This window comes from Canis lupus, chromosome 22, assembly GCF_003254725.2.
Source record: "Canis lupus dingo isolate Sandy chromosome 22, ASM325472v2, whole genome shotgun sequence".
In the NCBI taxonomy this organism is placed as follows: Eukaryota; Metazoa; Chordata; class Mammalia; order Carnivora; family Canidae; genus Canis; species Canis lupus.
The window spans coordinates 14,147,707-14,160,697 of NC_064264.1; the positions used below are offsets into that span (position 1 = coordinate 14,147,707).

At 33.3% G+C, this 12,991-nt stretch overlaps 1 long non-coding RNA gene across 1 annotated transcript in view; it reads right to left on the minus strand.

Moving 5' to 3' along the window:
• Window positions 1–1,313: 1,313 nt before the first annotated feature.
• Window positions 1,314–12,991, minus strand: part of LOC112678796 (uncharacterized) — a 246,025-nt gene continuing 234,347 nt past the window's right edge. The window contains exons 14-15 of the long non-coding RNA XR_007404977.1: window positions 5,017–5,113; window positions 1,314–2,032 (exon numbers count right to left, since the gene is read on the minus strand). This is a non-coding gene — a long non-coding RNA (uncharacterized LOC112678796). The remainder of the gene's footprint in view (window positions 2,033–5,016; window positions 5,114–12,991) is intronic.

Consider the following 12,991-nt stretch of genomic DNA (forward strand, 5'->3'; position numbering starts at 1 on the left):
CTCTTATTTTTATTTAACCACAGACAAATTATTTTAAGCTTTCAAGATCATTTTAGAGAACTACAGCAGTACTTCTTTATATCAATAGTGGATTTCAAAAATAAATTATGAGAAATGTAGTGGCTAAGCTGGCATGAACGGCATACTGAATAAAATCAAAGTCTCATTATCACACCACATGAAAAGAAGCTATGAGCCCCTAAGTAGAAATGGTGCTTTTAAATTCTAAACTTTACTCTATAGACCATATATCAAAGCTTATTGAAAAGGAGAAATCTACTAGAAAGAATAAGGAATGAAGTCTACGTAGAAGTTAAGTTTCTTGCAAGTTGTCAAAGGGAAGTATGCCACTACTGGGGTAAGTGGAGTAGAAAAAAAGTAAAGGGAACACATAGTTCCACTCAAAGTGCAGGTGCATGGAGAGATAAGACACTTGAACTAGAATGTCCATCGATGCCTTGCTTCCTTCATCGAGAATGTCTCGCTAAACAATATGAGAGAAAGTTGTAGTAGACTAAACAGTGAGCTCTGTGATTCAGTTGCTCTACATTTTGCTATAAACTTCTTAACAGCTCATAGACTGGTTATTAAATCTGAGATGAATAGCCAATCCACAAACATACCTTGAGTATCCCTGCAAAGGTATTTCTAGATGCAGATTATTGAATTAGAACATTAAAACAAATATTTCTTGCAGTGATATAATGGAGATAAGTTACAACATAGAATATTAGAATTTCGGGGTATAAATATTTGTTTTTACTTTAAGTTTTATTTATTTTTTTTAATTTAATTTAATTTATTTTTTGAAAGATTTATTTATTTTGAGAGAGACAGAGGGAGGAGAGTGTGTGTGCAAGTGGAGAGAGGAGCGGAGGAAGAGGGAAGAGAGAATCCCAAGCAGATTCCCCATTGTGCATGAAGTACGATTCAGGGCTCGATCTCATAAACCTGAGATCATGACCTGAGCTGAAATCAAGAGTTGAGTTCTCAACTGACTGAGCCACCTAGGTATCCCATAAGTTTTATTTTTTCAAGTAGAAAATTAGGTAATAATTATTTATTTATTAGCAATTCTTTTTCTTTGGAGATAAATGGTGCATCTCATTAACCTTGAAGTAGTATTGTTTCAGATGAATTTATTATACATATATAAGATACATGTAGCAAGAGCTGAATTCAGGAATTTTTAAAAATGTAATATGAAATGTTTTACTCCTATCATCTTCTAAGTCAACATTTGCTATACATATGTATTTAAGCTATTAGTAGTAGGTCATTTCATACGAAATCACTCAATACCAGGCACATAGTGATGATAATTCTGAGGAATTGTATTTTAATTGGTACACATTTTTAAAATCACAACTCATAAAATAATAAAATAAAATAAAATAAAATAAAAATCACAGCTAAATTTTGTGTTCATAGTTTTACAACATTCTGAAAATCATTCCCGAAGCCCTTAGCAGCTATTACCATTCACACAAGACACTTGCCTCCAGATCATCAGTATTATTCAGAAGTCTACAGTTTGCTTTGTGATACAAAGTCAAGTTTTTTCTCTAGAAACTTAATTTTATAAATTGGAGAAAAAAATGAAGTTTCTTTGTTTTTGTTTGTATGAATTCACGTATTACTTTCAGATTCATTCAATGATACATAAGCTAGATCATTTTTCATACAACATAGCTTTAACACTGAGTAGGATTTACTCCATATTTATTCATAATTTACATATGAAATGAGATTTAATATTTTCATTAACAAAATATCTATTATTCAACATTTCATAAAGAAATGATGTGTTTCTCATCTCCAGACTAATATGAGTTAGATCTTGGCTCAGGTCTTAAAGTTTTCAGTTTACTTTGGGCCATAACCAAAAATCCAATTACATATGGATATTTAAGAATTAAACCCAGATGATCTGTTTAAGCTAAGAAAGAAGGATTCTTAGAAATCATGGTGCCAATGCTCAGGTTTTCCTGTTTCAATCTCCTGAAGTCATGAATTGATCTTAAGTTGAGAACTGTAATAAAAGAATGAAAAAAAATTGTTTTTACATGCCAATGCACACTCTACAACTTTGAGAGAGCAAAGTTGTGTCAGAATCTTTAATAATTTCTTCAGCAGCAAGTGTTAGTGTTCTCAACAACAGCAACATGAGAAAACAGCACCCAGAGTAACCATTAGCTTATTTGACACTGCTCACTACTATTGACAAAGAAATTAGTAGTAGCATCAGACTGATGATAACTTTAGTGGGCATCAGCTGCTGATTTGTTGCTTCTGCCACTGTTGTCAGTAGGTCACCGGAAGAGTGAATGAAAAATGGTAATATTTAGGGAGTTTCCAATAGTACATAGGGTAGAGTCAGAGGACATTTTATGGATTTCTACTGTGACTTAGACTTAATCATTCTCTAACTCCTGTCCTTTCCCCTTCTAGAGACCACGGCCAGGGAGAGTGGTACACTATTACAACAGTGGTAGAAACAAAGATGTTATTCCCTGTTGCTTCGCTTTGATTCAATCTGTATTTTATTGGCTCAAATCAAATCTAATTGCCTAAATATTATTGTTCTAAAATATAAATAATATATTTTTATAATTTAGTTATTATCCCAATGAAAATAATTATAAATATTGTGAATATTTAGAGACTATAATTATGCACATTTTTAAGAGCAAGTTTCCATAACAGGTCATTTCCTTCAAATATCTCTAAGATATATCTGGTGCATCACAAGCAGTGTGGGAAATCTACAGGCATGGATAACATTTAAAAATAAAACAAAACAAAATACAAAAACACAGGCTTTCTGTATCTCCCGAGAAATGTCCAAATACTTAATAAATATTTGAAAAGCGAATGCAACTTGTAATCCAAAAAAAAGTTCAATAAATTTTAAAATATTGCTTTAAAAAGTACAGATTCAATGGTAAATCCATTTATCACTTAGTACATCATACACATTCAACACTTTTGTTAATCATATCATATTAATGGATAAACTGTAGGTCTTCTAGTCAGAAATAAGTATAATCCACAAATTTGGTTTTCATGTAATTTAATCAAGAGTTTTTCTGTCTTCTCTGTCAGTGTGAATGATAAATCTGACATACCATCACATAGTATCAGAAATATTTGTCCTGTATGGGGACACATGACAATTTCTATAGTTTCCTTTTTTTGTAGCTCTCCTCTCCAAACACTTATGATTTCCAACATTCTTAAGTACCTCACATTAGAACTACCCTCTCTCAAATGTCAGTAATTATTGACCAACTACTTTGTGATTTTTAAGGAAAATTATCTGAATTCTACGAAGTACACAATCAATTCAATAACCTTACCTGGAATTTCAGGACTCAGGGCATTTAAATTAGTTTTTTCTTCAAGAATGAAAACAGATTGCCCATAAGGAAAAGAAAAGTATAAATGCACTTTTTACAGGAAGTTTAAATAGCTCACCAGCTGTTGATAAAGTTTTGGGGTTAGGAGGAGGAAAAATCTTTTTGATAAATTAAGTGTATATAACTCAAGCATAGCATCATTTTCTTCTAATTACATTTTGTTACATGAAGTCAAAAATTTTTTGAGCTTTTATTATACCCGGAATGATTGGTGGATTATCTCTGCTAATTATGCAATCCTATAGTGATTTAAAAAAAGGACCCCTCCTTGCTTTGATATTTTAATTTTTCATCTAAGTATCTATGTTGCTCATTTAGTTGTATTTAGTCTTTGAACTGCATAGTCAAAAATTAAATTATAGTGCCCTTTAATCTTTCCTTTTGGTACATATTTCCCCCCAGTACATCAAAATATTTTGATAATGAAGTTCCCTAACAATTATGAGAAATGCACTCACCAAAATATAATCATGAGATATACTTATCTAATTGATAATTTGACAGTGATTAACATTCAATTTCAAAGCATATTAACAAGTGATGTCTATCATTATTTCTACTTATATCTAATATGTTATAAATATGTCATTTTTGCCCTTACTGTTACTTACATCACATTCCCACACTGAGAACCTTTGGTTCATCACATATTTCTAGTTGTGTTATTTGCCCAAATTGTAGCTCCTTTCAAAAATCCCCTAGCTAATATCTAGTTCTACTATAGGGGCAACATATATTCCTTGGTAGAGTGCCTTGATTATGTTGAGTCTCAGTAAGTGCATATTTTTGAAAGATATTAATACAATCTCATATAGGATAGTCCAATGATAAAAATCTGTGAATGCTCTCAAGATGATGTAGTAAAAATGATCCTTGTAACAAATGAGTAAATAGGGATCAAACATAGATATTATATTTATGAAGAATTTATAAATTTATAAAGAATGAATAGATGGAGCCTGCATTTTTTTTAAATTGCAAATGAAGGTTTTCAAAAGGAACATTCAGGTTTTTTTTTTTTTTTTTTTTTTAACATTCAGGTTTGATTAGGTTGCTTCAAGCAAGTATGCTGTGGATTATTATTTATATATCTTGATTATTTGCCAGTGAAAGAAAGGAAGAAAAAGAAAGCTAACTTGCTTACCTTGAAGAATATTTTATAAGCCACCAACAATCTTGGAGGCAACCTTTTTGATTGTATCAATTATTTGAACTGCTTTTAAATGATTGTTAACAGAAAATTTGCATAATTTTTCACTCAAATTTGCATACTACATAAATTTCTAACCATAAAAATCTTTGTTATCTTACATTAGGGATAACTACAAGATAGATAAAAAGCCAACAGCATGATATATTTTTCAAAAATGATCAATTTGATTTTATCAAAATTAAAACCTCTGCTACGCAAAAGACACAGTTGAAAGAATGAAAGACAAGCCAGAAACTTGAGAAAATATCTCCATTATATTTATCTGACCAAGAACTTGTACCTAGAAGACATAAATAGCCTTTAAAATTCAGTAATAATAAAACAATTTAAAAAGTGAGCAAAGATTTAAACAGACACATCCCAAAGAGGACATATAAGAGATACCTGTATAGTTAGCGGGCACATGAGATGACATCTTCAGTCATTAGGAAAAGTGCAAATTAGAATTATGATGAGATATCACTCCATACCAATGGAGTAACTAGAAAAAAAAAAAAAAAAAGAAGATTGATTATATCAAGTTCTTTCAAAAAAAAAAAAAAGAAAGAAACCTGTAGCTCTCATCCCCATTGCTGGCAAGAATGCAATATAGTAAAGTCATTTTGGAAATTATTTAATTATTTTGGCATTTGCTTATCAATTTAAACATATGCTTGCTTACTAAATGAGCTAGCAATCCCAACCCAAGAGCAACAACAACAAAAAAATGTGTTTATGCAAAAACTGTTCACAAATGTTGATGGTACCTTTATTCATTTTCTTCCCAAACTGAGGATAATCTAAATGTTCTTTAGTGATGAAGAGATGAACAAACTTTGTCCCATACAATGAAATACTACTCAGCACTAAAGATGAATAAAGTGGTGATACACCGAACAATCAGGATGCATTATGCTAAGTAACAGAAGCCAGCTTGGGAAGGAAGAATCACAGGCTGTATGATTCCACTTATATAACATTCTGAACAAGATAAAATTATTGGGACAGAAAACAAATTAATGGTTGCCAGCAGATTAGAATGGATTACAAAATGTCAAAATGGATTTTTTTTGTGTGTTGATAGAACTCTCCTACATCATGATCGTGGTGGTAGCAACCAAATTGTCCATGTCAAAACTTTTAGAACACAACATGGAAGTGGATGAGAGTTACTGTATGTAAAGAAAGAAAAGGGGGGATCCCTGGATGCTCAGAGGTTTAGCACCGCCTTCAGTCCAGGGCGTGATCCTGGAGACCCAGGATCGAGTTCCACGTCGGGCTCCCTATATGGAGCCTGCTTCTCCCTCTGCCTGTGCCTGTGTGTGTGTCTCTCTCTCTGTCCCTCATGAATAAATAAATAAAATCTTTTTTAAAAAATGAAAGAAAAGAAAAAGAATAATCATACTATGTAGCTTGGCAGTGACTATATTTAGGCATAAGGCCTGCAGTAAGCGAAGGTGGGCTCCAATTTGTGAAAACATTGGAAACTAAAGAGTAGATTTTTGTTTCTAAATTAGAACACATTATCAAATTGAAATAATGTTAGGATTGTAATTAGTTTCTCTGTTTAGCTCACTATGTGTCTGAATTTTAGTGACCTTAGTCTTCAATTTATATATAATATCTAACCATCATTCTTTCTATAGAGAAATGCATGCTAAAATTTATCTTGGGATTCTTGAACTAACATTGACTGTTAATAGCAGCTCCCTACTGTGTGAAAGGGTCATAGACTCAGTTAGAAAAATAATTACAAACGTCAAAAGTGCATTAACATTATTCATCTGTATCTACATAAGAAAAGTTAATTTTCTAAGTCAGTCAAATTTCAAATATTCACAATCATGGAACAAAAGGGACTAAAGCAGGTGAGGGTAACTGATGAAGCCAGGACATAGAGGTGAAAGAGGGGGAAGGTAAATATGGTGGAATCTTGAAATTGAGACTCCCAAGAAGAATCCATACATGTAACATGTGTGTGGATGTGTGTGTGTGTGTGAGAGAGAGAGAGAAAGAGAGAAAGAAAGAGAGAGAGAGAAACAGAGAGAGCCAGACACAGAAAATTGAACGCAACCATGCAAAGTTTCCTGAAAAGCACCAGTGAGCAAAATCCCCACACAGCTGGTGACCAATTTAATAGAAGTTTTAAGAAGAAAAGGGAGCTTTTTAGGTGTAGTCTGTACTCATGAGGAAATACTATTTCATAGTACATTTTTCTGGGAACTACAAGAGAGATCATAAAATTTAAGAATTTTTGCAAAGACTGGAAACAAATATTTTTCTTTATTTTGGAAACAGATTTTCTGATCTTCCCTCGTGAAATTAAAATAGGAAAAGTGAGCCTCAAGGAGAAATAACGTCTGTGATGTCTGCCAGATAATACGGCACCTGGTTTCCAATTCCATAGATGTACCAAGCTATATTTCTTCACAGGGAAACTTTCTCAGATGGCTGGGAGTTTGCTGCATAGGAAGCGGGGCTTATTTCCTCCTGGAAACACTACTGCTTGAGGACAAAATGTGTGTGCATAAGAAAAATGTGGCATCAAATATCAAATCAGTTAAACCAAAGATATTGCTTAGCCCTCTGTGAGATTATAGACGTCTAGATGTGATTCATAAGTGGGAGCACTACCTCACTAATTTGAGCAGTGCTGTGTTCTGTGACTAGAATATGGGTGACCTGAACACACTCATATGGTTCAAGTCCTATAAAATATACTAACACATTCTTTTTACTTAGGGTTGAGGGATATGACACATTGTATGCTATCTTGAGGACAATAATTCCAACGTGAAGTTAATTTATTTTGATATTTTATTTTCTTCCTTTTTGGTTTTCCTACCTATCATACTTATTCAAATTAGATTTAACTTAGAAAACTGGAAACCTAGCTCTTTTTATAGACTTAGCTTAATTCATTTGACCTATTTTACTGCCTGCTTTCAGGTTTAGTTTCTTAGGTAGACATGTGAAAGACAGTGAGGATTGTTCAACCTTAAATTTACCGCTTGATTTTCTGAAATAATCACAGCTACTGTTTTAGTGTCATGGTGAAAATGGGGCAGGGTTTCCCATTTCTAGACAGTTATTTACAGAATTATGGAATAGTAAAAGCCTTCAGAGGTCATCTGCTTTCCTAGTTTGCTAGAAAGTTTTTCCTTCCTCAAACATTTGGAACAAAAGAGCAATGAAAGCAAGCCTTGCATCAATTCTGGATTCATAAAAGTCAATTGTCCTTCCTTCATCATGATGCATGGGGAATATAATACAACATCGAGGTGCTTAAAAAAGTATTAATATACTTAGCCAAAAAAAAAAACTTTATGAGAATTTAATGGTTTCGCATCTACAAGTAATATCATGTGAAAAATAATTGGGCAGTCAGTTATTTGAATAAATTTTCAGGAAAAGTGATATTGCTAGGTCAAGAAAGTTGAGTTAAAATAAATAAAATAAGACTTACATTATTTCCCTAATATTTAACAAACATATAGTCTAGAACTTACTTTCTTTTAGCCTCTTTTTTCTTTTATTAAATAGCCCTTGAGACTAAGTCATGATGAGGAATAGAAATTAAATAGAAATCTAGAGCTGAAAGGGATATTGGAAGAGGCTTTTCATTTCTCTTTGACTAACAGAGAGAAAGACTCAGAACTGAAATTGTTAGACACTTCAACCAAATTCTCTCAGATAGCTAATGGGCCATACCATGACTCAGACATCACAAAGTAGCATGATTTGGATCAAAAAATGAACTGAAGTCAGAGCAAGTAAGTAAGACGGTTCAGAGTTTATGGCAAATACACTCCTAAACTTGTTAACAAGTAAAATAGTAAAAGGAAATAATTCATAAATGAATATTGCTTGCTATTGACCATGTTTGGTCAATCAGATTAATTTCTGACTGGTTCACACTCTTTATGGTTGGTCAGAATACATGTGGCTGCTTGTCAAATCAGCATGTCACAGATAGATGAAAAGTGAAGATGGTCAGGTGAGTATCTGGACTAGTTTCAGTTGGGATCCGTGAGTATATCTTCATGGATTTGAATGCAGAATAGCCAAATGCTGACACAAAAAAAAATTGCACTCATTTACTAAATGCCAAGAAATGTGTTCATTATTAGTTGTTTTTTGTCATAATTTTTTTAAAGATTTATTTATTTGTTTTTTCATGAGAAACACAGAGAGGAGAGAGAGGCAGAGACAGAGGCAGAGGGAGAAGCAGGCTCCATGCAGGGAGCCCTACGTGGAACTCGATCCCAGGTCTCCAGGATCAGGCCCTGGGCTGAAGGCGGAGGCGCCAAACCGCTGAGCCACTCGGTCTGCTCTGTTTGTCATAATTTAATAAATGTATTATCAACATATTTCTTGTCATGTTTATATGGATATCTTAGATTCTGATTAGATTATCTATTCTTTAGAGATCAGATTTAGAGATCTTCTTGCCGTTCCTTTTGCATATGGCGTATTCATTCAAGGATTCAGAAATTTTTGAGTCAAAAGAGTTTAGATGTACTTTCTATATGTACTTTATCTTAAAATATGGAGTTTAGCATTAAGGATGATAGAAACAATTTTTTTTGGCCTGTTTAGTATTTCGCAGATATTTAACTTGTGTTTCATAAATTAACTGGCTATCTAAATCACATGAAAAAAGAACTAAGAAAGATAGGAGCAAATGCCTTATATACTCTATCTCTTACTTTGTTTTAATTCATCCATTATTTCAGTTGTTTTCCTCTTTGTCATCTATTCAGAAGAATTGATAAGACCTAAAAACATTGCTTCTCTGAAAAGTTTTTTTTTTTTTTTCTCCTTGTAGAAATGGCCATGGCTCATAGGATGCAATAAATCACAGTCAAGCTATATTGAAAACATTTTGGAGCTGGTAGAAACTTATGGATAATCTAAAATATGAATATAGAATATGAATAATAATACATAGTGGTGTTTCAGCTATCACTTTAGTTGGAAAGAAAAACTAGAAAAGTCACCAGCTCCTCACAGACTTGGAAAAACAAATCTATCAAGATAAGGAAATAGAAAATGATTAATGTTTCATAAGTAGATCATTCAAGTGAACCTTCTTAGATTCACAAACATCAAAGTTTTAAAGAACAAAATGGAATATTTAATAAATATTTGTTGAGAACTTACAATGCATGAGCTACTTTGCTATATGCTGTAAAACACAGAGAACAAAATAAGACAAAATCCCATTTTAAATGTCATATTATAATCTAGGAGGCAGTGGAAGACCTATATAAATAAATAATTGTTTCTGGAAAGGCTATATATGATAAGTGCCAGATGAAAGATTGAGTAAAGCACTATAGAGTTCAGACTCTACATTTTTGTTTAACTCTTTGGAGAAGCATTTAATAAAATTAAAATATTTGTTTCTGCTGTGTGGTACCAATTGCTGTATGAGAACCTATTGTCTAGTGTGGAGAGTGTAGCAGGATGAGGTCAGGCATCAGAGAGGTGGTAGCCAAAAGTATAAGGAAGAAAGTAAGGCAGTTGAGAGAGCTGAATATTAGGAAAATATAAGGGTAGTGATGAATGTAGTCAGAAAAACAAAAATAGGGGCCTGAAGAACCCAAGAAATGAGGAAGTATTGAGCTAGTAGCAAGGAGAAGGTGAGAGGTACATGAGCATGGTCACAAAAGATGATTAGAGGCAGCTAGTTGAACAATCTCAAAGAAGTCTTTAAACTCTTAAACTTTTGATCTCAACTCTTTAAACTTTTGATCTCAACAAGGACAAAAGCCAAATTCAGAAAACCGTTTTGAACTTCTACTAGGTACCAGACAAGAGAGCCCCGAAGATCAAAATCTAATAATGCATAGTGTCCATCTTTAAGGAGTTCAAAATGACATAATATTAAGATGAAATTTGCTGTTCTAAAACTCAAACTACAAAATGAATAACTTTATTTAATAAAAGGATAGAAATAAGTTGAATTTCTACTGTATATAAGGTTTATGTATTGAGAAGTCATAAAGCGCAAGCTTTCAGGTCATGATAGGCCTCAATTCAAACTCTAGCTCACTCAGTAATTCCCAGGTGGATGTCTAATCTCTGTTGGTTTGTAATTTCTTCCTCTGGAGAGTATGAATAATAATGGTTCCCATATAATAAATGAACTCTGTGAGTTATTTATTCTTTCTTCTTTGGTTGTTTATTCATCATTATCCTAGTGTCCAAGACAGTACATATCCAGTGGGCATTCAATGAATATTTGTTAGGTAGAGTTTTGGGAAAGATTAAATGATTATGATGTATATAAAGTGTTTAGGCAGAGGAAACAGTACATAGAAATGCTAATGAATGTTAACTATTATTTTAAAAATAAAAACACAGCTTACAAGTGATGAAATATTGCTGGCTTTCAGCTGCAATATCTGTGGTTTGTGAAGAGAGAAGTGTTTTAAGGAAATACAGAATTGGACACTCTTCAATGAGAAAAAAATTAAAATCATTTTATTTTTAAACATTGAATTGCTAATAGGAAAAATCAATAACTTTCCCATTGATTGGGAGTGATTCTTCTTAGCAACTTAGCAAAGTTAGTGATATATAAGTTCTCTGGGAATAAAATTAATTTTAAAAGAACATTTAGTGAACTCTTCATAAAGAAAACACCTGCCTTTTCCATTATGCCTTTCCTCTGAGAATTAATATACATGGAGTCACATTTACTATTCTATGGGACAATACATTTTTGGATACTGGAAATTTATTTATCAGTCTCCTTTCATTTCCAGGGAAATTGTATAAAGAATTCAAAGATTGGGGGTGCCTGGGTGGCTCAGTTGGTTAAATATCTGCCTTTGACTCAGGTAATGATCCTAGTGTGCTGGAGTCAAGCCCTGCATCAGGCTCCTCATGCAGTGGGGCTCTACTTCTCCTTCTGTCCTTCCCCCTGCTCGTGATCACTTTCTCTCTCTCTCTCATATAAATAAAATCTTAAAAAAGAAAAAAAGAATTCAAGGATTGGAGAACTCATATTGAAGCTCATAAACTTTACACATTGCCCTGCCAAGTTGAGAGGTAAAACACTAAACATGAAAGACTAATTATTCACAAGGGCAGAGTAAGTCTTTTACCGAACGAGCAACAGTAAGTGCACTTCTCATATAGCAGAGGGACAAGGATGAGTTAAAAATAATATCAGACATTAGCAATGGATTTACTATTTTTAAATACTATATATTGAAAGCGTTTATTATATTTTATAAGTGAATAGATTAAGATGGAGAGATTTTAAATGACTGGACAAACAGAGTTTACGGAGGGTAGTAGTCATATTAAAACAAGTCTTCACAACTGTACTGCTTTGAGCCCTTTAAGGTAATCATTGCAGGGCACCTGGATGGCTCATTGGTTGAGTGTCTGCCTTTGATTCAGGTTGTGATGCCAGGGTACTGGGATCGAGTCCCACACCAGGCCCTCTTCAGGAAGTCTGTAATGTAATCAATGTAATCACTGCAGGGATCCCTGGGTGGTGCAGCTGTTTAGCGCCTGCCTTTGGCCCAGGGCGTGATCCTGGAGACCCAGGATCGAATCCCACGTCGGGCTCCCGGTGCATGGAGCCTGCTTCTCCCTCTGCCTGTGTCTCTGCCTCTCTCTCTCTCTCTCTCTGTGACTATCATAAATAAATAAAAAATTTAAAAAAAAACTTAAAAAAAAATGTAATCACTGCAAGAAATGTAATGTAATGTAATCAATGCATTTACCATAGAGTAGACAGTGTTGCTTCCATCCTGAAAGCTTTCCACTATGTCGGGCCAACTCCCCAAAACAAGATATTCTTATTTATTCTGAGACACCAAATTGTTTTCAAAGATAATAATTTATATCAAAAATACATTTGTTGAGGGAAAGCATTTCTTCATTGTGCATTCTATGGAAAAAATAGAGAGCATATTATTATCTTTTCTCATATAATTAATTATTAATGCCTATTCTCAGTTTATCACCATCAGTCCAATTACTAGTTATTGATATAAATACCTGAGGCTTATCAAATGCTATTCTTTAATAACTAGCTACAAAAAGAAAACAAATAGAATGAGAAAAAGAAATTTCTCAAACTGTTTTGTTGGTACCTGGTTCATTTATTTTGACAAGTGCAGTTTAATTTTAACAACTGCCTTAATCAGACTTAATGCTGACTCACTCCAGGGAACACTGAAGGGAATGCACCAGCTTGAGGGCAGAAAAGGTTTTTGCTACTTGTGATAGAAGACAGAATGTTTATTGCTTCTCTGTCTTTGCTCATAGACTCCTTGAGACGAACAGTCAAAACATTTACTGAGCACCTTCTATGTCTGTAGAGCTATGAGAATTGACACTAGAAATATTTTTGTGA